The sequence below is a fragment of the Equus przewalskii genome, chromosome 6 (assembly GCF_037783145.1).
Source record: "Equus przewalskii isolate Varuska chromosome 6, EquPr2, whole genome shotgun sequence".
Taxonomy (NCBI): Eukaryota; Metazoa; Chordata; class Mammalia; order Perissodactyla; family Equidae; genus Equus; species Equus przewalskii.
In genome coordinates this window covers 59,685,562-59,712,169 of record NC_091836.1, presented here as the reverse complement: position 1 = coordinate 59,712,169, position 26,608 = coordinate 59,685,562, and the positions used below count along the sequence as shown (strand labels likewise).

Sequence of the window (26,608 nt, the reverse complement as noted above, 5' to 3'; positions counted from 1 at the left end):
TATCAGTCTAGAGCTTAGGAGAAATGTTGGAGATATAAATTAGGAAATCATTAGCATGCAGATGGCATTTAAAGTCCTGGAACTGGATGAGATCACCTAGGGAGTGTACAGAGGGTTAAGGCCCAAAGCCAAACCCTGAAGCACTTCAAATTTAGAAATCTGGTACAGAAGAGGAGCCAGCAGAGAAGACTTTAACAAGTTCATGTGCATTAATGACTCCAAGAGAGGCAATACAGAAGGAAGCGTTTCCCAAACTTATTTGACCTTGGAACCTTTTGTCACATGGCATCTCACAGGGCTGGGATTCCAAGGAGAACATTTTGGGAAATACTGTTCATACCCTTGAGCTGCGCTCCATTGTGGCATAATATATTAACTTCTAAGGTGACGTAGGCAACTCTTCTCCCTCTAAGCAGAGAGGTGTTTCAGTAAAAGCCCATCAGTTGCTAAACAAAACACTGCCCTGATGATCCAGGCCAAAAAAATGTACCTGCAGGAAGCACAGATGTGTCAAATGCAGTAACAAGGAAACAAGGACTGTTCCACCAGTGCCTCACTGAGCGAAACCTCACATGCTGGTAGTTCGTAGCCTTTTTACATTAATAATAGTTATTTTGGTGGAAAACTGAGATTGAAAGTCTGAGGAGAGGCCCCAGGAGTAAATGATGTGTTTTTATGGTGAATTATATAACTTTTTTCAAGATACTAGCATTTGAGTGTTTCTACCTATATACACTATAGGAGAGTATCACTTGATGCTCTGGAAAGAGTTAATTTAGATAAAAATATTTTTCTATATTTTCTAATTCGTTAGGTGTTTTTGTTTTTGTTATTGTTATAAGGAACAGAAACTCACTCAGGTATATTCTTGAGATCTGAGGCAGTCCTAAGGGTGAATTTCTCTCTAGGATGTATTTTTTCCTCTCCTTCTTTCTCCCTTTCTCTCTCTCTCTCTCTCTCTCTCTCTCACACACACACACACACACACACTCCACACACCTGGGCTCAGAGGCTGTATGGTCTTTCTCTCGTAGTATCTCTGAGACCGCTCACTTTTCTAGTAATGCACTGGGAAATCATAATCAAATCCTCTACATTTGCATACCACAATCTAAGTGGACCACAATGTTATGGACTGAGTGTTTGTGTCCCTGTAAAATTCATATGTTGAAATCCTAACCCCCAGTGAAGGTATTAGGAAGTGGGGTCTTTGGGAGGTAATCAGATCATGTGGGTGGAGCCCTCATGAATGGGATTAGTGCCCTTATAAAAAGAAACACAAGAGAGATGATCTCTCTCAGGCATGTGGGATGCAAGAGGAAAACAGCCTTGTGCAAACTAGGAAGAATGCCCTTACCAGACATCAGATCTGTTGGGGCCTTGGTCTTGGACTTCTAGCCTCCAGAACTGTGAGAGATAAATGTTTGTTGTTTAAACCACACAGTCAACCTATGGTATTCTGTTCTAACAGCCTGAACTGACTAAGACAACACACTTAGTCTTGGAGATTTGCTTTATGAGGAGACCAATGCCCAGGGAGCAGAGACACAAGTCAGTGGAAGGAGCCCTAGATGGGTCTGATAAACCTGAATTTTGCTCTTATGTGACTGTAGGCATATGGCTTCATCTGGACCTCAAATTCCTCTTCTGCAAGAGGAGAAGATTGGGTAAGGATAAGTGATCTTCAAGATGCATTTTTCAGCACTTACAGTCTGGTTTTATGATTTTGAGATGGAATGGCTTGGCTAAGGTCATACAGGTAGGTGGTTCACAGTAGAGTAGGAACCACATCTTCTATCATCTGGTCCAGTGTTTGGTTTGGTTTTGTTACATCACACTGCGTTTCCATTAAAAACATTTTTAATCTCAACCCATTTTTCTCATCTATTTGGATTGCTGTGTAAACACTGTAAGAAGGCAGCATTATTCAGTGAAAACAGTATAAGCTTTGAAACCAATGAGAGCTACGTCTAGGTCTACTTTCAGCTCTGTGACCTTGGAACAGTTACTTAACCCCTTATTAGCCTCAGTTTTGTCGTCTGTAAGACAGGTGTATATGATACCTGCCTCATAGGGTTGCTAATCAGATTGAGACTGTGTCTATAAAGTATCATGGCCATTGTAGGTACAAACATTCTGTCTTGTCCGTTTGGGCTGTTGTAACAGAATACCATAGCCTCACTGCTTAAACAACGCAAATTTATTTCTCACAGTTCTAGAGGCTGAGAAGTTTCAGATGAAGTCACCAGCAGATCCAATGTCTGGTGAGGACCGCTTCCTGATTTGCAGATTGCAGAAAAAGGACTGGCTAGCTCTTGGCCTCTTCTTCTTTTTTTTAAAAAAAATAACTGTTTTAAAGAAGTATGTAGTTTATTTATTTGTTTATTTTTCGAGGTTGAGTGTCATAGACTTTTTTTTATTGGGGTAACATTGGTTTATAGCATTATATAAATTTCAGGTGTATACGATTATATTTCAATTTCTGTGTAGATTACCTCAGGTTCACCACCCAAGAACTAATTGCCATCCATCACTATACACATGTTCTTGGCCGCTTCTTATAAGGACAGTAGTCCTATTATGAGGGCTCTGCCCTTATGACCTAATCACTTCCCAGGAGCCCTACCTCCTAATACCATCACATTGGGGGTTAGAATTTCAACATATGAATTTGGGGAAGACACAAACATTCGGTCCATAGCACATTCCATCTCACACTTCACATTTCCCTCCCTCTTAATTATTTGGGGAGATAAAAAATTATAGCAAAGAGTTTATGAACCAGGATAAGGATGAGGCATGTGGTGGCTTCGTTTTACATATATTCAGGAAAACATTTTAGTTCAATCCCTCTTGTTGAAAACCTTTTCAAAATATTCATCCATGCTCCTCCTTTGGAAAGCACACACTGAATATAATTGAATCTTTCTTGATGATTGAAGACCTTGCCATGCCTCAGGCTTATTATTCAGAACTTGAATTCAAATTATTCAACTGCTTGGCTAAATATGCAGAAGGTGCAAAACTTTGTTGGAATGTGTTGAACTCAGGAAATCTTCTAGGAGTTGGTTGTTTGTTTTGAATGGAAAACTTTGTTAACAATTTCTTTGTAGTTCAGACTTCTAAATAGTGCAAACATTCCATTTATAGAAGAGGATCTCAGATATTGTGTTCTGGTTAACTGAATGATCAACAGATTTTTTTTTTTTTGAATGCCTCCTTTGTTGAAGGACCTGAACCAGGCTTCATTTTGAACATGAGGAAATGTAAAGATTAGTTCAATGCCTTAAGGAATATAACCTTTTCTTGAGGAGGCAAAACATAAACTCATAAAAAAGTAACCATAACAAGGGCCGAATAAATGGAAGAAGTCTTTCTAAAGAAGTTAGTACTGGAAATGGGGCCTGAACCATGGTAGGATCTGGACCAGCAGTGCTCAGTGATGGAAGAATGTTTCATGGGGAAAGATCTTTAAAGTAGACAGAATAGTTTGAATAAATGCACAAAGGTGATGGGACAACTTGAGGTATAGTATCCAAAGGACCATAAGTAGTTGATTTCGGAGATAGGTTAACCCAAGATATTTACTTGGGACATACCTTGTTTTTGATATTATGTACAGAATATACAGATGTCTTGAAGTGTTTCTTGGTGTTCTGTAGTTGTGGGAAACTGTGATCTACTATTCATTCTTTTGTAAATTAGTTTATCTCTGTGGACTGATAACATGTAGGTCACAAAAGAGTTCACAAGGCTTCTAATTTGCCTATTGTTAGAGGCCTAGACCCACCTCTTGGACACCAGAGAGGCCTAGTACCCCAGATAGCCCTTCTCCTTTGTAGAAAGACCCATTCTCCTTTGTAGAAAGCAACCTGTAGAGCCAGGGGATAGGTCCTGGGTATGGATCCCCACTGCCCCTCCTTAAACATCTCAAGCCAGGAGTATGGAAGAGGAGAAAAACAGCTTTCTCTAATTTCCTTGTCTGCCTCATCTGCCCCTCATTTTCCAGCCCAGCCCCATGCCTACTTTTGTTTCACACTGGCTCTATAAAAACAAAGTCACTTTCCTCAGAAGGGGAAGATCGCATTTGGCCTACTGGTCAATGGCTTGCACACTCCTTCTTTATGAAAGTGGAAAATGATAGAAAGGAGGGAAAAATCTGTTCAGGACCCTGGCGTTATGAGATGTGACCTAGTCTGCTTTGTGGAAGCCATCACTTCCAGCGGAGGTAAAAAAGCATGACATAGCAATGTGTATTCCACATTGAAGCATCTGGGTAGTGAGTCCCTTGTTAAAAATTGCTGCATGGGTAATTTCATCAACACTTCCAAGCACTGATTGATTCTGAGAAAATGAGAAAAGAAAGGTCTATGAGATTCTCAAACTCAGCATTCTGCTTGTAAAGCCAATCTAGACTATGCCAAAGAACATGGATTTTTGCTTTTTAAGAAAGCAGACATTTTATCCTGAACACTGAATGAGGAGGGCACTTGGTATTACTCCCTATCTATGGCCAAGGTCCCCTTCTGGGTTTTTCCATACCTTACCTTTGTTCCTACCTTTTGCCTTTGATCATAACACAGAACTGCTCCCCATAAGAGTGAAAAACTCCCTTCCTAACAAGGCACAGGGCCAGAGTGGTAGAGTTGGAAGGGAACTTAGAATGATTGAATTTACCCTCTTTTGAGATAAGAAAAATGAGGCCCAGAAAGATTGAGTGGCCTTGTTGAGCATAGGTATGGTAGGGATGGAAGCAAGTGGTAGAAAGTTATAAGATCATTTATATAGTGTTTACAGAGTGCTATCACACAGGTGATCTCATAAAAACCTATGATACAAGTGATATTATGTCCATTTTACAGGTGAGGAAACTGAGACCTAGAGAATTCTCTTCTAAGGAAAGATCACATACCTGTCCATCAGGAAAACTGCCCATGACAAAGTTGGGTGACTCTGAAGTACCAAACTCTTCTCTGAAGGGCAAGGCATACAAAGATTAATGACACTGCTCATGTGCTCATATCTATTAGGAAAAGGTTGTTAGTCTTCCCCAAAGCTGCATGCAGGGCACCCAATTCTGTCAAAAAATTACCTGAACCCTAGAGGAACTGAGTCCTGTATACCCATTGGACTCTCTCCTAAACATGGCCATGCGGAAACTTTGGAAAGGTCCAGCTCTTCTGCAGGGGAATTTACATTTCAAACTGCAAAAAACTGAGAGTCTCTGTGATGTAAAAAGTAGTAAGTTAAAGTTGGCTCAAGATTATAGAGGCATTTGGAGTTCAATTGGAAATAGAGGTGGGGTGGGACAAACCGGGGGCTTTCAGGCTTCTTCTTAACCTATGACTAGAACCCAGCTCAGTGGCCCTGACTTTTCAGGGTGACACTGACAAGTTTATACTCTTTTTTCCCCTTTTATTCTTGGTAAAAGAATCTGATCGACAACTAGATCATACCCTTCATGGATGGTGAAAAATCACTTGAAACTTCTGTTCATGGAAGTCGATGGTCAGCAAACCACCGCCTATAGGCTAAATCCAGCCTACCGCCTGTTTATGTAGGCTCATGGATTAAGAAGAGTTTTTACATTTTTAAATGGTTGAAACAAGTCAAAAGAAGAATGATGTCTCGTGCCATGTGAATACAATACTAAATTTAAATTTCAATGGCAATAAATAAAGTTTTACTGGAACGCAGCCACTTTTATCATTTGCATCTTGTTTATGGCTGTGTTTGTGCCAAAACAATGGAGTTTAGTAGTTGCAAGAGAGACTATATGGCCCACAGAGCTTAAAATATTTATTTACTAACCAGCTCTTAGCAGAAAATCTTTGCCAACTGCTGTCTTAGAACACTCATCATACTGTATGAGAACTGGTTCTATTCATATTCATCTCCTGAGCCAGACTTTTGAGCTTATGAAAGGCTTCACTTTGCTTAGAATGAGGCTTTATTTTTGGTTGGCACTTTACAAATGTTTGTAGGATGAAAAGGTAAATGAATGAATGATGTGGGCTTGGGCAAGTCAGTTCCCCTTTCTGGGCCTCAGTTTCCCCTTTTATGAAGTGGAAGAGTTGGCTAAGGTGATGTCAGTCCCTTCTAGCTCCAAAATTCTATGTTTTATATTATGGCTACTGTTTCCCAAGTCTGTCAGTATCTTGAAGGGGATGCCCTTACAGGAACTTGAGTGGAGCATATGATGTTAGTGTATGTGATGTGTGCGTTGCACATAGTGTGAATACTATAAATCGATAACTTCGTTTCTTCGTGTCTGCTTGTCTTGTGTGAATCTAGTGACGTGAACGATTTTCTCAGGCCCTCAGAATCTGAACGTGTGGAGTCCAGAGACCACGCTCTGGGTTTGTAGCCACCCACTCACCTCCATCAGCATGCATCCACAGAAACAGCCCAGAAAACAGCCGTCTGCCCTTACTTAGAAAATCTCAATACTTAGAAAAACTTACTACTTGGAGAATTGTGGCATTTTTCAAACCAAATAGATATAAAGTCCTCCTCCAAGCCTCATGAGTGCACAAGGCCACACCTGCAGGTGGTGTTTGGTGGATACCTTCATGGCGCAAGGGTAGGGCCTGAGGTGTTACCAATGGGGTTGATTTAAACCATTATCCTGCACTGTTTTCTCCCAGAAGGGCCGCTGCCTCTCCCCAACCCCATCATTGTTGAATGGACAGAATCTTAGCATTGAGGCACATGTGACATGAGGAAATGTGCCTGCCTGTAAATGTGTCCCGATGAAGGCTTCCTGTGCTGAAGCCAAGACCAGCTCTCATGTAATAGGTGAAATTTGTTTTCTGGACCCTTCTGTTCCCTTTTCTGCCCCTTCCCCCAGGTTTCTAACACTGTCCACTGATTATCCTGTGCTTCTGCTATGATGCACCCAGCGTGGGAAACACTAGAGCTTTCGGTTCAGTATCTCTTTTCCCTTTCCCTTTTAAATGAAGAGTGGTGAGGTATGGTGGAAAAGGGTAAAGCACTTAGAATCCAGTTAGTGTCAGACCCAGTTCCTCTACTCATCAGTGGAGCTTCAATTCCTATTATCTGCTAAATGGAGATAATACTTATCGTTTACCTCTGCTAATCACCCAGAGTCCCTTACAGGCAAGGACCATGCATTATTTATTATTTTTTATCTCTCACTGCTCAGTACACAGCGTGCAGCAGACAATTGACATATGCCTCCCAATCAAGAACTGACTCTACATATAATCATGCATGGATCATGAAGTGCGGAGTGTTTGAGCTAAACGGAACTCAAAGACCTATCCAGTTCAATGTCAGCAAATGAGAGGCAGGCATACCCCACTTCCCACTTCTGTGCTAAATGGACATAAACAGTCACTATATTCTTTCCAACTGAGTGTCTTTTCTGACCTGAACTTTACAATCTTCTGCAAAGCTCTCTGGGGGGCCACTACCTTTCAACTGAAATTATCACTGGAAGGAAAAAACCTATATACCATTCTGGATTGAATTCAGCTTCCACCTTATAAATGAAGAAACCCAGGCCTAGAGAGATGATATGATCTGGCCGAGGTCACAGAACTAATTGCGGGGTACGTTGGAACTAGAATATAGGTCTCTAGGTTCTTCATCCAGTGCTCTGTCCACTACCTAATATTTGTGTTCTAACAGAAGTCTTGATGCCTTCAAACCAAGGAATGAGCACTGGGGGAAATTTCTAGCAAGGGCAAATGAGATTTGTGGGGTTTGTTTTGAGACAAGAGGCCCTTAGAGTCATGTGGCTGTCTCCCTAGTAATTCAAAAGGCAAGTAAATTATTCAACACACTTTCACTGAAGGCCTCTTCCAAGCAAAAGTGCAAGGCCCCAGAAGTCTAGATAGATAAAATGAGGACTCTGCCCCAGGGCTTATAGACCCATAAACAAACAGTAAAAAAAAAAAAAAGAGGAGGTGGTAAGTGTGCGAACAGAGGTATGCTTAGAGCTCTCTAAGGTCAGAGGGCATGACCACTCAATACCCGGAGAAGTCAAGGAGGGCTTAATTGAGGAAGTGACTTCTGAGCTGATTCTTCTAAAAAGTCACAATTCTCCAGAGCAAAGAAGGGGAAGGGTGTTCCATCAGAGGGAACTATATGTGCAAAGTCATAGCTGGAAAGAGCCTTGCACATATAGGGACTTCCCAAGAGTTCTGCATGGAAGAACATCAGATGTGTGGTGAATGGGGAGGAGGGAGGAGCAGTTTGAGGGCAGTGTCAGGACAGGGATCTGGAGAGATAAGCAAAAGCAGCCTGCTTTGAAGGAGTCTACAAAGGCTGATAAGACATATATAAAAATAATTATAACACATGGTAGAATGATCCAGTGCTTTTCAGAAGATCAAAGGAAGTGCAGGGGAGCTCAGATAAGGGAGAGATGGTTTCCCACTGGGGGTTAGAGACAGTATCACTGATTAGTCAGGCAGGGTTAGAAGTGGTCCTTTTGAACTTCTGGGATTCAAGTAGAAGTTAAAGGTCTGCAATATAATTACCTACCCAATCGTGTTCTTTTAGATCATATCTTTAACTTAATGGACCAAGATCCTAAATCTCAATGCACTGCTCTGTGGGGTGCCTATTCCCGTTACATAACCTGGTTTTGTTCACTACTCTATCACCAGTGCCTAGAATAGTGCCTGACACCTAGTAGGCACCAAATAAATATTTGTGGAATCAGTCTTTTAAATGATGTATTTTTACCATGGTAACTACATACTCTAGATTTTTTTGGAGTATCCTTAAAATATCCTGTCCCTTAGTTGCCGTTAGTACAACTGTATTTGTCATGCATCTGGAGTTCTGACTTAGAAAATACAGTGACAGAACCCACAGCCACAACATAGGAAAGCTTCATTCTCATTTTCAAAAACTCTCCCCATGCCAGCTGGAGTGTTTGGGAGAGAGGTGGGAAGTGAATGTGGTTTTGTGGAGAGCACACCGTTTCTGGGCTGGAGGCCTCAGCCACACCCTTCTGCATGGTTGGCTGCCCATGTGGTCTCAGACCAGGGCTGACCCTTGGTCTTGTTCTTTGCCCACTGAAAACATAGGCTTTGGGAGTCTTGGATGAAAGTGAAAAGCGTTAGCATCTTAGAAGGATGTAGTTGGGGTGCTTGTGGCCTTGTTCGGGTCTTTCCAAACAACTTTCTGGCTGTTCTATTGGGAGAAGAAAACTTCCACATCCCTGGGGATGAAAAAGTACTGTTTTACAAATTTAGCATCTGCTTGACTCTCCCTGGAATGTAACATTAAATGTACTTGATTATCACTGTCAAGTGGATCATCAGTGAAAATCATTATCAACCCTATATGTGTTTTGGGTATTTTTTTGTTTTTCAGTTGTTCCATTTTTGTTTAGTTTTAGATTCAGATGCCAAAATTACTGGGTGCACATAGATTTTTTTTTTTTGAGTTGAGGAAGAGGATTGCATTATATTCTGACTTTTCACAGCTTATATTGATCTCTTCTTGAAAATTTTGAATCCCTTCTGTATTTAGAAAACAATAGAGAAGGCTGTCTTTCTTAATGGTTTCACCATCCTCCCATTCACCCCAAATAAAAGCTTTTAGAATTATCGCCTCCATTTCTCTCACAACTACATGTCAAGTCCTCTTAATTCCACCCTCAAATTATTCTCACATGTATCCCCTCTTGTCCTGCACCTTAATTGAGGCTCTCAATCTGGCTCATTCTAACAGCCTCTTAACTGATCGCTCAGACTTCAGGATCTTCTGTTCTGGACAGCCTTTGCACTGCTTCCTAAACCATGGTTAGACTACGACACTCTCCTCCTCTGTAGCCATGGGCAGCTCCTCATCACACAGGGAATAAATATAAAGTCCTTGGCATGCTATTCAGAACCATGTTGAGTCTTGACAATATTTTATCAGCTAACTTTCGGAAATTAAAAATGAGTAGAAGAAAAATAAATGTATACAATAAACTGGACATATTACATAAAACCTATTGTCCAAAAATCCACTCCAAAAGGAATATGTGTTTGTGTGTGTGTGTATACATATATATATGTATATATATATATATATATATACACATATATATATGTATATATATATATATATACATATATATAAACGTGGATAGACAGGTGTATATATATATACATACAGTGTTATAAGTGGTTACTAGGGTTTTTAGGCAAGCCCACAAAAGTCTATTCAATGTATAATTATAGGCAAACTACTGTGCTTGTGTAATTAAAACAAATTCTGCCGCAAAGCCAACAAATAAAACAGGAAAACCACTAAGATTTACAATTATTTTAAGAAATATATCTTGACTACTGGCCCTTCAGGTGACAAGATGGACCAATAACTACATTTGTCTTAATAGCTAATCTTTACTATGTGCTTACAATATGCCAGGCCATGTTCTAAGACCTTTACAAGCATTAGCATTACAAGTATTTGATCTCACAACAACCTTATAAAATAGATATTATTATTTTCCCCATTTAACAAACAAGGAACTGAGGCATAGAGAAGTTAAATAACTTGCTCAAGGTCACACAGAGAGTGGTAAAGGTGAGATTTGAATTGAGGCAGCTTGGTTCCAAAGTTCCCACTCTAAATGACAAAACTAGATTAAGAGTCACTTGAGAGTTATTGGGAACAGTCAGGGCCAGTTAATAGTGGAAAATGTGCAGGAAGTGTCTGAAGCTGGCAACAAGAGACTGGCTGGGGACAAAACTGGGTAGTCAGGATTGAGTACTGGGTGTATGATGTTTCGTTGAGGTCATTTTGATGCTAGTGATAGTTTGACATTCACACAATTCGTTTCAATAAAGAATAAAGCATTACATTTTCAGCTTTTAAAAAATCATCGGGTACACTATGCAGAAAAAAATCACCCTAATGTCAGGAGGAAGTGAAGGTCAGATGGGGGAATTCAGGGATGGGGCTGTAGTCAGAGATGTGGCAAGAGATGGTGAACCTTAGAAATGGAGTAAGGTGTTAAACATACTATTTGTTCATTTTTAAAAGGTGATTTGGCTTGATTTTTGTTGTTGTTAGTGCCATTGAGTTTATTCTGTCTCCTAGCGACCCTGTGTGCAGCAGAGCAGAACCCTGTCTGGTGTTTTTGTGCCATCATCTCACCTTGTGGAGCTATATCAGACAATGCTCCACTACTATCTGTAGGGTTTTCATGGCAAATCTTTTCAAAAGTGGATGGCCAGGTCCTTCTTCCTAGTCTGTCTGTTTGGAAGCTCTGCTGAAACCTGCCCACCGTGGACGACCCGGCTGATATTTGAAATCCTGGTGGCATAGCTTTCAGCATCACAGCAACACACAGCCACCACAGTATGACAACTGAAAGATGACTGGTGTGGTTCCCTGAACCGAAACGAACCTGGGCCGTAGCGGTGAGAGCGCAGAATCTTAACCACTAGACCACCAGGGCTGGCTGGCTTGATATTTAGGGTCATAGAATGTCCATGGTGTCAAAATGGGCTAAACAAAACGTCCAACTTCAAAGAGGGACTTGCAGGAGGAAGAGGTAAAGTGGTGAGTGCTAACCACAGCCTGCCTTGGGCAGAAGCAGAAGGAAGCCTCAGGCCAAGTAATGGAAGGAAAGTTGCTTTCTGTTTTGGTTGTCAGTAAGGGCATAGAATCAAAACACCATTTTTGCAATGGATGAGTTTACAAAATTGCAGGAAGTGTGGCGAGACTTAAAGACAAGACATTTTTGAAAGGTCTTTTTGCTTTGGACTATTTCCCATCTGAAAATTGGGATTATTTGATGAAGTGGTGTCACGTCTGGTAGACCCATGGATCAAGACAAATAAAGTACTGTGAGAAAATTGGGATACAGAACCAGGTTCAAACCCAGGCTCCACCGCTTGCCATCTGTGTGTCTTCAGGTAAATCTCAACCTCTCTGAACTTCAGTTCTTTCATTGATTAAAAGGGAATAATAATCCTACCTAAGTCTCAGGGTTGTTGTGGGCCTTAAATTGTGCCTAAGCTAGTCAGCATTCAGTAAATGTTCATCAAATGACAAGAGTGGTTAGTGCGATTACAGATGAGTCTCTATTTTATTTTTCTGTATTTCTTACATTTTCTACCATGAACATATATTGTGTTTGTAATTAGAAGCAAAAAAAACCCATTCTTTTAAAAAATGACAGGCATAATTTCCCATATTTTCACATTTGCTTTTTCCACCTTTGTCTCTTTCGTGTTTCTTTCCGCTGTACAAAGCATGGATCCTCGCTCCACAGTGATATTCAGAATATGCCATGAATGTCAGTTGTTCCCTCTACTCCAGCATGGCTTTACTGGGCTCAGCTCCCTGTACCCAGGACTGCAGCACTGAAATGAGGCAGAGAGTCACTGGTAGCTCAGTGCCCGCAGGGAGCTCTCTTCTTTCCATTACATATCGATCCCCCGTCCTGTCATTTCCTGTCTGCCACTCAGCTGGATGCTCCCAGCCATTCCCAGTCCTCAGGGGGCTCCATTTCTTTCTCCTTCTAGTTTCATTTATTCAGTACCAAGGCCTGGAGGCACTGACATAGGCTGCAGGAGGCGAGCGTCAGCTGGTCTTTGAAAACCAGGGAGAATGTGGGCGAGTGCATTAAATGAAGCAAAGCGCTGGCAGGAAACCAGCTTCTAGTCTTAAAGCTTCCTCTGCTTCTCCTCTTTTTCTTTATAGTTTTAGGTTTATGGGTCCCAGATCTCCATATTTGCCTCCCAGAGCTGCCTTAGCAAGAAGAGAAAAGATGGATGTATGGATTTAAGGCTGACTTACAGTGGCCCCTGAAGCATTCCAGGACGAGGAAGCATAACCAGGGGCTCTGTCACATTTGAAGCTACCCGGTCTGCCTACCATCTCATGCAGTAGGCCTATTTTCAGTCAAGGGGGTAGGGGAAACCCAAAAGGCCAGGATCTTTCTGTGTGTGGGCTTCTAGGAGCTAAAGGTGTGGTTCGTCAGCTTCCTCTCAAACCCATTCCTGCTGGCTTGTTTCTCTCTCAGCAAACATTGCTGCCATCCACCCAGCTGCTTAAGTCAGAAATCTAGGAGTAATCCTTGACCACTTCCCCTCCTTCAAATCTCACATCAAATTATACACGCAACCCTACTTATCCTCCTCCTTTAAAATGGCCCTTAAAGGGCTGGCCCCGTGGCCGAGTGGTTAAGTTCGCGCGCTCCGCTGCAGACGGCCCAGTGTTTCGTTGGTTCGAATCCTGGGCGCGGACATGGCACTGCTCATCAGACCACGCTGAGGCAGCGTCCCACATGCCACAACTAGAAGAACCCAAAACAAAGAATACACAACTATGTACCGGGGGGCTTTGGGGAGAAAAAGGAAAAAATAAAATCTTTAAAAAAAAATAAAATAAAATAAAATGGCCCTTAAAGCCTCCACTTCTCTCCATTTCCACTGCTATCAACCAGTTGAAACAATCATGCTCTCCTGACTCTAAAACTGAAATTCTCAAATAGGATAGTTGTTTGAATGCCAGGTAGCCCCAGATGACCCCTAGAGAGGATAAGGAATGTGTAAGGGTCACATAGGTCATCAGTGACAGATCCAAAGGAGAATCCAGGCTTCCTGGTCCCAAGTCCAGCACTGCTTCTGGACACCGCCATGTTCCATTTGTTCATTCATTCACTGTACTGTATTGAGACCCTGATAGGTGCCAGACGCAGTGCTAGACACAATCATTGTCTCCGTCTGGGGCTTCTCCAGCGTTACCTCTGGGAGTGGCTCCCCATGTTGGGTTATGGTTGTCTACTCGTTAATTTATGTCCCCTCACTCCTGCACATTCTCAACTGCAGACTGAGTAGGGCATCTCTCAGGCTCCTGCTGAGTTTCTCATTCCAGCATTCTACAAGTTGGCTTCTGCATGGTCTCCTCACAAACAGTTTCTGAGCTAGTGGGGCCAACAAAAAATACACACATTGAGACACTTCTCCAGAGGAAACACTTTATGTGATTCTAACATTTAAACCACAAATAAGTGGGAATATTTCCCTCTTGGCCAAATTTATAGTCTATATAGGAAAAGGGAACAGGAAAGTTGATCTGCTTCAGTTTTCGTTTCTATCATACTCCATAACTTCTTGTGAAGTCAATGCTCAGAGCATAGTAGGTTCTTCAGTGAACCCAAGATTCCAACTGATTCATTTAATGCATGTTAACAAAGATGTACTATGTGCCAGGCACAGTAATGGGCATTGGGAGCACAATACTATATCACATAGACAGATATCCTGCCTTAGGGAAAATTACAGGCTAATGGAATCTGAATTAACCTACTACTTAGTTTCCTTTTCAGTCTTATTTGTTTCTGGATACCATCTTTACAAATTTCAAGTATAGGATTATAGAATCTTAGATTCTAGGAAACATAAAGGAGATATTCATTTGGCCCAATGCCTTTCCGCCCTTAGCCAAAGTTTAACTCTCTTTTACAATATCCCTGTCAAATGATCATGTGGTCCCTCCTGGGACACCTCCAATAATAAGGGATTTACTACCTCCAAGGTGATCTATTTCTAAACAGCAGAACGAGTTAGAATGTTCTTCCCTATGTTGAACCAAAATTGGTCTCCCTAAAATTTGCACTGTGTTCTGCCCTCTGGGCCGACACAAGACAAGACAGTCTCTTCTGCTCTGAGTAGGCCCTGGGCTATGTGAGATGGTTATTAATTTCCCCAAGCATTCTCTTCTCCAGATCAAACATCTCCACTTGATTTTCTACCTTTCCGTATAAACATGGTTTCAAGCTACTTCTCTAGTCAAATGGCCAACAGAGCTACTCCCTCTCGCTCCATGGAAGCATGAGAAGAATATTCACATAAACAATATTATTCTCCTTGATTGTCCCATATCAAGCTCAGAGATCATGTGATCATAGAGCAAACTTCTCCTACCCCTGCAACAACCCATCACATGCAAAACTCTGTAGATAGCTTTGAAACAAGCAGGTCAACTTTGTTATTCACAAACTAGAGCTAATAATATTGAACTTTCAGCGTTGTGAATATTAAAAGAGATAATGAATGTTACATTAAATACTTCAGCAAGTAGTGGTTGAACACCCATGATTAGACACTGTGCTGGGCTCTGGGTAGGATATAATCCTGAAAAAGAGAGATGAGACCTCTACCCTTATGGGGCTTACAGCCTAGATCCTGAATATGAGCTGCTTTCCAAGGGTCATATGGTTTGAACTGAAGCCCAGGGGTCCCCGTGACCTTAGCTGGAAGCTCCAAAATGGTACCATTTTTATGATTATCATCATGATGAACATAAATACAACCATATTAATGCAAATTAAGCCTTTAGGCATTCTAATTTCCTTATGAGCATAATGCTTTTAGAAACTCAGGAAAAACCGTAGTGGTATTTCTTATGAATAATAACATTATATCACAGATTGTCTCATTTTCTCCTCCCAGAAACCCCATATTTCCCATAAATCAGGGAGGTTTATAATAAATGAGCTGAGTTAGCTTCCACTCAGTGACTGTTTATTCAAATCTGGATCACTTTCCTAATTTGGTCAAACCGAATGCGAAATTCTAGTGCAGAGCAGCAGCTTCATGGAGGAAGGTGCAGCTGTACTTATAGGTATGGTGCCTGGCTCACTTCCCCCCTCCAGATGTCTGCTAAAGCAGTTGTCTTGTCCATAAAGTTGTCTTCAGCTGTCATAATGCAGTAGATGACAGGATGTGCTTCCAACTTCAAAGAGGCTTTCAGCTTTTCCAAAAGCTGTGTCTTGGCTTCCTTATCATTTCACATCACAGTTTGCTCAGTGTTTGGTCAAGGAACTGATAGAAATGGAAGAGTTATTTACCATAAAACATGTAGTCTCTTTGCTCAATTGAAACCACTGATCTTCCTGTTTCTGTTGCTGTGAGATAATCCACCATCTTGGTGGGGTGTGCATGAAACCACCACCTAGGGGAGGGGAGTGACCACAGGATGTCATCATCTGTGTCAGAAGAGTGGTAAATATTTAGCAGGAAGGACTTTACATTTTCCTATCTGAGAGGATGCTCCACGTCCACCATGCTGCTGGGATGAGAGTTAAGCCTCCTCTACTGATTCTATATGCTGACGAGATTTTTAAATACTGCCTATGTCTTGGTGTGTTAATCATAATGATATTTATAGTGGCTGATATTTATAGTGACTAATATTTATTATCTACAATTAGCCTGGCATCGTGCTTGGCATGAGATATACTTTATCTCAGTTAATCCTCACAACGATCTTCTGAGGTAAACATTATTCTCTTTTTTCCTGTGGGGAAACTGGTTCACAGACAGCAAGTGGCTTGCTCCGAGTAATTTATTCCAAGCGCCAAGATTCAGGCCTATTCCCATGCCTGCAATCTTTTTACTCCTTTGCCCCACTACCCTGTACAGGTGAATCCCAATCCAGAGTGGAGGGGGCTAATCTCAGGATGTCCTTCTCCCCAACTTGTTCACTGTCTTTCATTGTTTGTGTCCTTTTCTATCTCCTACATAGGATCTAAGTTCCTCTGAGGGGAAGATAACTTATTCATCTTTGTATACCTCCCCAGGGAAGAGAACATAGTAAGGTGTCAATAAGTGCATTTTAAGTGAAAACACTCTCACAAACCAGAATACAATGCTATAGCTAGAATTTCTGACTCCTACTTCAAAATTACAGAAAGCCTCCCATTTTAAAATTAATAATGAATCAAATCACCTTGTATAGACTATGTGATAGTGGCCGTGGAATGATGGAACAGTAAAACCACTTTTTACTATGGCTCCAAATTGTGCATCCTTTTTCTGTCCAAAGCCAGAGAGAATAAAATCTTCCCATCCTTAGTGTGACACTCAAAAGCAGTTGAGCAGAGACATGCAGTTGTTCAAAGATGGATAGAAGAACTTGCTGCTCTACACAAATACAGAAGCTTCCCCAGAAGTTCAAGAAACTGGTGGCACTCATGGTGCAGAGCACATGGGTGGAAAACTCTCCCCTTTATTCAAGGGGGGCTTCACTTGGAGCAGTTGAAGATTGAGAGACAGTTCCTGGCATTAGTATTTAAGACTCCAACACCTGAAAGTCATCATTCCAATTGGAATGGAAGAAAAATGGAACAAATAGATGTATAGGGATCAGCAAGCCAGGAAAGAAAGCAGACTGAGATGGTAACAACAGCTCTCCACGTTTATAGAGCATTTCCTATGTTCCAGGCACTTATGTTATTTTTTTTAATCCTTACAACAGTCTAAGGGGTAGGTACGTTTTAAAGATATAGAAAAGAAACTTAGAGAAGTTAAATAACATGCCCAAGGCCTCCTTGTTGGCAAGTGTAGAGCTGAGTGAATTCAACCCAAGTTTCTCTGACTCCAAAGTCTAAGTTCTTAACCATCAATGCTAATCGTTAACTACACTTACCTAACCATCTCATTTGTTCCTTGGTGAGCAAGGACTAGAGGTTAAATACTAGAGATACCTGCATACTATTTATATTTATGTAAAAGCTAAATGTATATTTCTTGTTTTGTAAGATGAGTGCTATCATTCTAAATTAATCTTTTAGTTGTCAATATAAGTCCAGGCTAACAACCTCCTCTAGATAATATACAGGGACATCTGAACCCAGTGTCTCCAAAGTGACAATTTTGTTCAAGAAACTGATGCCCAGAGTGGGGAGACCAGATAAGCAGCAGCCGTTACAGACTTGAGCCTGATGAAAAATGCTACTTGTTTCACTTATATTTGTAGAGTGGATTATGGTGTACCAGGCATGTCATATGTATTATTTCACTTGATCCTCTAAGGAAAATTATGAGGTAGTTAAGGCAAGTAATAGTATCTCTATTATACCAATGAGGAGACTAGCCCAGTATTATAAACCTATTAAGTGGTAGAACTGGGACTTCAGTTCAGGTCCTGAGAATCCAACTTCCAAATAAATGAACTTCTAGCCCTTTTAATCCTTCAATAATGTGGATGGAACTGTGTTCAGGTCTTGACTCTGCCACACATCTCTCTGAGCCTTCAGTTTTCTTCTCTGTCAAATAGGGGATGAGGATGTCTACATCACAGGATTGTGAAACTAAGTGCAATAATGTAGATAAAGCCCTTTTGCTAAAATAGTGAAAAGAACAGACGCAGATCCTACCCTCATGGACCATACAGTCTGGAGTTAGGAGGTGGGGAGTGAAAAACAAAAATTCAATAATTATACGCTTAACGATCAAGTTACAATAATAATGGGTGTTATAAAGGAAAAATACAGACCACTATGCAAGTGTACAGTCAGGGGAGCTAGCCTTCTGTGTGGCTCAGGGAAGGCCTCCCTAGGCCGTGGCAGCTAAGCTGAGACCTGAAGGATGAGTGGCAATTAGCCAGGTGAGTGGGGCAAGGTGGGAGGATTGGGTATGGGTTGCAGCAGAGACTGTTCCAGGCAGAAGGAACATCACTGATGAAGAAGCTTGGTGCCCTTGAGGAAAAAAGAAATGACTGTGTGGCTGGAGAGTAAAGAGCAGGAAGAATGATGTGAAAGAATCCTGGTAAGGTAGGCAGCCTCCAGGCCATGTGAAGCCTTGCAAGTCAAATTAAGCATTTTGAACTTTATCCTAAGAGCAATGGGAAGTAATCAAAAGGGCTTTAAACAAGCGGCAATATTAGATTTGAACTTCCAGTTCCTAACTAGGGAAAGTTGGGATCTTTTTAAAAAGCTTTCCTTTCTTTTTTTAAACACTTCTCTATCACCCTTTACATGGCAAAGAGAGACATAGGTTGTGTGTTTGAAATGTAGGACGAGAAAACCTAGACTGAGGCACGTACCAGCTCTTCCCTTTACTGCTTTCAGGATCTAGGACAACTCAAAGACTCACCTCAAAGTCACCTCAAAGACTGCTTCTGTTCTTGCCATCTAATACAGTTGCTGCTCTCTGTAAGCAAGAATTAATCTTTAAATCCTAAAAGTACGTTGAAAACCAGTCTGCATATTTCTGGGAAGCTCATTGATCCATTCTTTTTGCTGAGCAAACATTTATGAACCATCAGCCATGTACCTGGCATCATACTGGGTGCTGAGGATATAGAAGTGGATAAGAAAGAGGTCCTGTACTTTAAGTACTTACAGTTTGGGGTAGAGGTAGGCCAGGAAAACAAATAAGTAATCACAGAGAAGTAGGATCTATTACAAGCAAAGAAGCAGCAAAGGAATAACTCACAAAGCCTAGAGTCAGGGGAAGTTTTTTGGGGTTTTTTTGTGAGGAACCCTGAGTTAACATCTGTGCAAATCTTCCTCTATTTTGTATGTGGGATGCCTCCACAGCATGGCTGACAAGTGGAGTAGGTCTGCGCCCAGGATCTGAACCTGTGAACCTGGGCTGCCAAAGTGGACCGTATGGAACTTTAACCACTTAGCCATGGGACTGGGCCCCAGGGGAAGTTTTTAGACGAGGTAATTGGTACATAGAATGTGCTCAGTACCTGTCAAGTAATGTATGCTGAGTAAATAAAAGTTTGAATTGAGTCTTTTTGCCCCAACTTTATTGTGATATAATTGATATATAACATTGTGTAAATCCAAGGTGTACCATGTATTGATTTGGTACACATATATTGCAAATGATTACCACTACAACGTTATCAAGCTGAGGCTTGAAGGATGAGGGGAAGCTTAGCAGGCAGAATAAGAGGAGTAAGGAATGAACAATCACAAATACTATGAAAGTGTCTTTTTTGAGATTATATTATCACCAGTCAACTGGATGAGTTGAAAGGGAGAGATTATAGGTGAGAAGACGAAGTGAAAACCTGAGACAGGAATCCAGGTGAAAGGTGAAGAGGACTTGAGATTCCCTCAGCAGTTATCTGGCTGTGCTCAGACTGCCTGGCACTAAGTTGCACTCAGTAGTACAGTTTATGGCTTGTAAGCGTTATTTCTTCTCTACATGAATGGAAATCTCTTCTCCTTCACTAGGGCAGAGACCGTGTCATCTACTGAAATCTTTATGGCACCTAATACTATGCTCTTTATCCCATGTGCACCCATCAAAAGTTGGGTTGACAATTGGATTCACTGTGCTGGAGTGGGAGTGAGCTGGAATGAGGGAAGAGGGAAAGGATTCCCCTTCTGTCTTGTACCCTAGGCATTCTTCCCTCCCATAAGAGGGAAGGCAGCATCTTAAACTCAACCAAACCTGCTTTTTATCTTTCCCCAAAAGCCTGGTATGTCTTTTCTCTTGTTCTGTTGCACCTATCTACCCTAGCTAGAAACCTCAAAATAATACTGGAAGCCAAGGATAAAGCTAGGGGGAAAAATCATTTTTTAGGCTTCTGAGAACTATACTTTTTCCTCCAGGATCTTCAAAAGAATTTTCCCTCTCATTCACACATAGAAAGAAGTAGGTGATCCTAAGATACAGCAATGCCACTTCTCTGAATCTACTCTAGAGACACACTTATACACGTACCCATAGAAGCATGTATAAGTGTGTACTTTGTAAGAGGGAAAAAGTGAAAATGGCCTAAAAGCCAATTAATACAACCTATGCTAACTAAACCATGGTATATTCATAATACAGAATACTATGCTACAGCTAAAATGAATGAAGTAAATCTATAAGCATTAATGCAGAAAGCACTCCAAGACTGATTGTTTAGCAAGAAAGGTAATTTGAAGAATGATAGGTAATGTATTATAGCATTGGTGTAAAAAATAATCAACAACAAACCAACAGCCCCAGACAGTAATTTGTCTTCTAGGCTACATATATATGCATTAAATGCATAGGAAATAGTCTGGGAGAATACACACAAAACTGATTAAGTATTGTCTGTGTTTAAATTTTTTTCACAAGTGTAATCATGCATTCATGTGTTCATGATTTAATTAAAGAATCTTTTAAAATAAGAAAATCATTAAGGATGTACAGTACTGTTTTTAATAGTGAAAAGTGTAAACCACCTAAATATCCAGCAGTAGAAATACTATTAAATCAATCATGGTCAATCCGTGTGGCAGAATTTAATGAAAATGATACTGTCAAGGTATGTTCACAAATGTAAATAAGTTAGTAATCTCTAGTTCCATTAAAAAATAAGCAGATACTAATTATTATGTTCTGAATTATCCCATTTTTTTGTTAACAAATATATGCACAAAAAGATTTGAGATAATTTTTTATAAAAGGTTTACAGTTGTTTCTACATTGGTGGGATTCTGGTTGTGTTTTCTTTTGCTTCTTTCTTTCTTAGTTTTTCTATAAGAAATAAGTAATAAGAAACAAAATTATTTTAAGAAATATAAATGAAATGAGGGAATTGAACTAGGAATGACAAAAGGAAGAAAGGTGAGAGGAAGAAATACGCAATTGTGGTTAGGAATAATACAGAAAGTAGGGAAAAGATGTTGTTGGGATGTTTTTTAAGGAGATTTTTTTATTTTCCAGAAAGTTAAGGGGAAGGATATTTTTGTTCTCAGAGTTTTTCAATATACTCTCCAAGCCATCAAATTCCTAAATATAACCAAAGATGATGATTTTACAAGCAAGCAAATATAAACATAGTAGATGTTTATATTTCTACATTAACAACATGACATTGGAGCTGCAAAAGTTGTTTCAAATTGGCCGTATTTTATTTTTTGAAAAAAATTTCCATTTTGAGTCCCCTTTTAAAATGTAACACTCCCCACCCCCGCCATGCCTTTAAGTTTTTTAAATAGGCAGAACAAGATTAACATAGCAACATTTGGGAGTGAGGATGGAGAAGAAAGGAGCAAGAGAGAAGTGGGAGAGGGTTGAACATTTGGGAGGAAGGGGAAAGGACAGACATTTTGCAGAGCCTTATCTTATAGTGTACTATGCAAACTTGCGTATATGTTCAGATCATCTAGGGATCTTGTGAAAATGTAGATTTCGATTCAGCAGGTCTAGGGGGCGGGTACTCTCAGGTGATGCCCATGCTGCTGTTCCATGGACAGTTTTGAGCATCAAGGCCTTAGAGTCTGGGAATTTGCTCTTTTACTTTGGTCGATTTGCATTTCACATGGGAAACCTCTGGCCATGATAACCTCTTTCTGACCTAAGGTGGGGTTTTTTGGTTATAAAACCAATTAGTGGAAACTTTTCAGAAAGTCATTTTACCACATACAAGGTATAGTTCAAGGTCCTATGCATGGAAGTGAGTAAAATGGGAAACAGAATATGCAATGGGCAGGAGCCCCTGATATACAAGTGTTATTTGTTATAAAGGGTGTGGTATTATGGAAAAAGCCCTGGACTGGATGTCCCAAGACCTGGTTTCAATCCTAGTGATCATTAGCTAGTTTTGTGTCTTGGTGCCAGTCATTTCTCTCCGGTTCTCTGCTCCCTTTTCTGTCAAATAAAAGAATTGATCTACATGGCTTCTAAAATCTTTTCAGCTCTGACACTTGAGGAGTCTATAAAGGAGATCCTATATCAACAAGAAGGGAAGAAAAGAAAGATGTGCCACCACACACACAGCTGCCAAGGATCCTGTACATGTGATATTATAATGGAAGAATTTTCCCCTTGTCTGCCCAGATGCAAAAATGTTTTTGGAGTGAGAGACTGGGAAGCTTGCCTGGTATGAAATCCTAGTACCCCGACTTCCTGGTTTTGGCAATTTAGAGTCTTGGGAATCTGTCCTAGCCCCTGTAAAGTAAGCGGACTGTGTAAACAGGCCCTCCAAGAACCTCGAAGTGGCTCTGGTAGCCTTCAGATCCTAAGCTCCTCAATCCTTGGAGCCACCCTCATTCCCCTACACCAATCAGGAGCCAAATTCTGAGTTCTCTTGAGCTTAAGGTCCCAGCCAAATGGCCCTACTGCCTTCTTGCTTGTGAAAGCCTCCAATTCCCAGCCTGTGGCCAAATCCAATTTTTGCAGCAAATCAACCCTTCCCCCAGTAGCACCCCACCGACCCTGAGTGTCTCAGATGCTGCAGACTCTATTTAGGCTTGTAGCAGACAAGTCTAAGGGAATTGGGCAGGCCAGGCAGTGACACTTCTTTCTCTATGTTTGAGTCCTATCCTCAAAGTGGGGATCAGCCCCTGGTATGATAAGCACAGGGTGGGAGAGGGACCTGCTGTGGTGAGATTACCCAGACTCTGAGACAAGCTCCTGCAGCTCCGCCTCACACCTCAACAGACCTGCACTCCTGTCTTTTAAATTACCAAACAGGCCTGCGGCTATTCTAACAAAGACTCACAAGTCACCTATAAACACACCAGCTTCAGGCCACTTCCTGTGGTTTGCCTAAGCCAGCCAGGAGGGCAGATGAACACTGTCCACGTTCCTGAGACCCCTTCCCCTGCAGCTACTCACGCAGGGCCTGGCCTCCTGAGGTACCCACCTGGGATGCAGTGACCTTGTGGACTGCAGGAGGAGTTATTTTCCCCTTTAGCGCCAGCCTAGGCTGGGCTGAATGATGGGCCTGCTGTTACAAAGGCTGCTTTTCATCGTGTTCTTCCTTGGTATTTTTGGTGTCTGGAGAGGACTTCCTTTCCTCCTATGGTTAATTAGCAGCATCATAGCATTTTCCTTTTCTCAACAGAAAGTCTGTTCCCACCCCTGAGGCCAGGCAGAGGGGGTGGCAGGTGTGGCTAAGTACTCCCTGAGGTTAACCTCAAACTTAAACTTAGAACCATACTTGTCTAGAAGCAATGTGAAATGCAGGATTAGCTTCCATTTGGGGCAGAGTTGGCAAGTGGGCACAGGTCCCTGGCAAGCCAGGGGATTGTTTTCTAGCATCTCAGTCAGGTGAGGAGACAGGAGAAGGGGGTGGGGAACCAATGCGTGTTTGACACGTTTGTGAATTGTTCCTACAACAAAGGCTTTTTTAAAACAACAGAGTGGAGCTTTATATATTTGAATGAGAAGCACACAGAAGGACCTATTGTCAGAAGAAAAAATTGTATGAGTAATTGTGCATGACTTCAGTCTTCCCAGTTAAAATGTTAGGCTTGTTAAGGATGACTGTGGACATTCCTGTGTTTTCAGTGTGGGTAAGACAAAGGAAGGAGCTCCTGGGAGGTGAGGAGGCAGGTTGTCTAGCAAGACAAGAGAGGCAGGAAACCAAGAAGCTCTTTCCCCCACTTTGCCTTGCTGGTTCCCATTCTTCTTCTACTTAATTGAGGTACCAGTTCCTATAGGAAGACTTCCTGCCCCTATCCCCTTCCCCCATGTATTATTGATACATATCTCCTGTCTTTTCATTATTTACTATACTAGAGACTATCGATAGGCTGTAGAGCAGTGAGCATGGATGCCAGGACCAGACTCCACCACTTCCTAAATGTCTAACCTCGGCTAAGTTACTTATCCTCTCTATACCTCAGTTTCCTCATCTATAAATGGGAATAATACCTACCTTGTTTATGAGGGGATTAAATGTGTTAATATATATAAGGCACATAGAACAGTGCCTGACATATACCCCATCCTTAGGAATGTCAAGACATGGTTGTGTCTTCTGCAGAAAGTTGGCTCTTCCTGGGGCAGGCTTAAGAGAACAATATGACACTGAATGTAATGGAATACATGAAAGAATCACAATTCTAGCCATCTCAACATATTGCAATATTGAAGAAATAGAGAGAAAAACAATTAGCTAGTGGTAATATTAGAGATCAATAGGTATTTTCTCTTGTTCTCTCTTCTGTTTATGTAGACTTATTGCTTAGAGAGTTGCCATAACAACTCTAGCCAGAAGCTGAACTTTGACCTTTCCTCGAGTTTTAATTTCTATTTGTAACCCAATCTTTAGTTTAGTGGACATCATACAACATTTAAAGACCTTGAATAAAGCATTTGTACCACTCTAATATATAATTATCTGCAAGATAATAACATAATTGTAATTAACTGCTTTTACCTAGTTGGTTTACAAAATTTAAACTGACTGCTGCTTATAGAACATTATATCAGGCACCTCACAATAGAAATAGGAAACTAGAGCCAGGGTCCCTACTCTCAAGGAAGTTATATGTTAGTGGAGGAAGTAAAGATAAACATACTAAAAACTAGAGAAAATAAATATACCAGAAACATGTAAATAGTGTAGAGCAGTGTAAAGTGGGCTTTGGAGTCAAACTTTAGGTCTATTTCTTATTAGCTGTGTGACCTCAATTAATTCAGCTAGCTTTCCAGAGTTTCAGCTTCTTCATCCACCAAATGAGAATTTTGATGCCGACATCACAGGAGTGTTGTGAGGCTTCAAAGTGATAATATATGTAAGTGTCTGGCACTTTTTATTAAATGAAATTATTTTAATTAACAAAGACACTGTATTCCAACAGCACACTTTGTTGTCAGAAATTTTATTATCAAGAGGAGAGTTAATGGGAAGAGGAGGAAGCAAATCAAGAAGGAGAACCAAGCACAAACATATACCTACTCTCCTGCCATAAATCCCTTAAAAGAGAAAAGATAGCTTTTTAAATCAGTAGGTGTCTACCAGTACCAGCAAACAAGAGAAGAGGCCAAAATATGATAAAAATCTGGATAGGAAGCAGCTGGGATCAGGGTGGTACAGAACCCAGAGCAGAGTATTAACATACTCCAAACACTCTTAAGAGGAAATTACTTTGAAGGTAGGAGCAGAGAATCTCTTAGCTCAGAGGAAGCAAATAGAGAGAATAGGAGGGGGTTGTGAAGCAATCATCAGAGTTATTAATCTTTAAACTGCCCTCTGAACAACAGACCTCTCCTCCTCTCTCCACTTCAGGAGGAGGTAGGTGTGTGTGTCCGGAGGTGGGGAGTGGGAGTTGGGGGTTGGGAGGGTTATCCACGGGTAAGACACAGAGCCTCACTCTAAGAAAGGAAATCATCTGCCTGGGGAGGGCGCCTGCTGGGGAACAAGGGCCTGTGAGAAAAGCAGGGCTGGAAGTAACCCCAGCTACCTTCGACAGACACAGAGAGTGGAAAAAGGAAAAGGTGTTCCTGCCCAGCCTGTCAACTGTGACTTCATCAGGTTAAAGGCCTCCTTATTTTGGCATTTGAGGATGGACGAAGGACTGAGTAGGGAGGAGTGTGGTCCTCAAGCCTGCCTCTCTGCCTGCTCCCAGCATCTTACAGGGAAGTCTGCAGTCAAAATGTCCTACTCAGAGTCGTGACTAACCCTCCATTATCAAAGGAGCCTGCAGGGGAAACGGATAGCTCAAAACTGAAGTGAAAAAAACAAAATACCTACTAATTAACCTATCCTTCAAACACAGATATTAACGGAAAACTAAGAATCACCAGATACTTGAGGAAATTTAACAGCTCTAAAGAAAAGCACTAAGACGAACAAACTGAAAACTGACCCCAGAGAAAAGACAGGTAAAGGAACAGAAAGGAACACTTAAAAAAATTCTAAATAGCATCATCCTCAGAAAGATGCTTGAGGATATTGTAGCAGGCTGCTGTGAAAAAGGAACAAACAAATGCTATGACAAAGGAAAACCAATAAGCAAAAAGGAAATTAAAAATGATGATAATAAATCTAAAAAAGCAATAGATGGGGTGAATAATAGGATGGATATGGCAAAAACTGGGGGTGTTATCCAGAAGCTAAGTGTGAGGAAATCTCCCTGAATCTACAGAAAAGATGAAGAATGGAA

The 26,608-nt window shown here is 41.1% G+C and overlaps 2 long non-coding RNA genes across 5 annotated transcripts in view; both read left to right on the top strand.

Moving 5' to 3' along the window:
- Positions 1-26,608, top strand: part of LOC103564490 (uncharacterized) — a 140,846-nt gene that overhangs the window by 44,776 nt on the left and 69,462 nt on the right. The gene's annotated exons all lie outside the window — the stretch shown is intronic.
- Positions 10,957-23,406, top strand: LOC139084167 (uncharacterized). The gene is made up of 2 exons (XR_011541533.1): positions 10,957-11,894; positions 22,409-23,406. It is a non-coding gene; the product is annotated as an uncharacterized lncRNA (long non-coding RNA).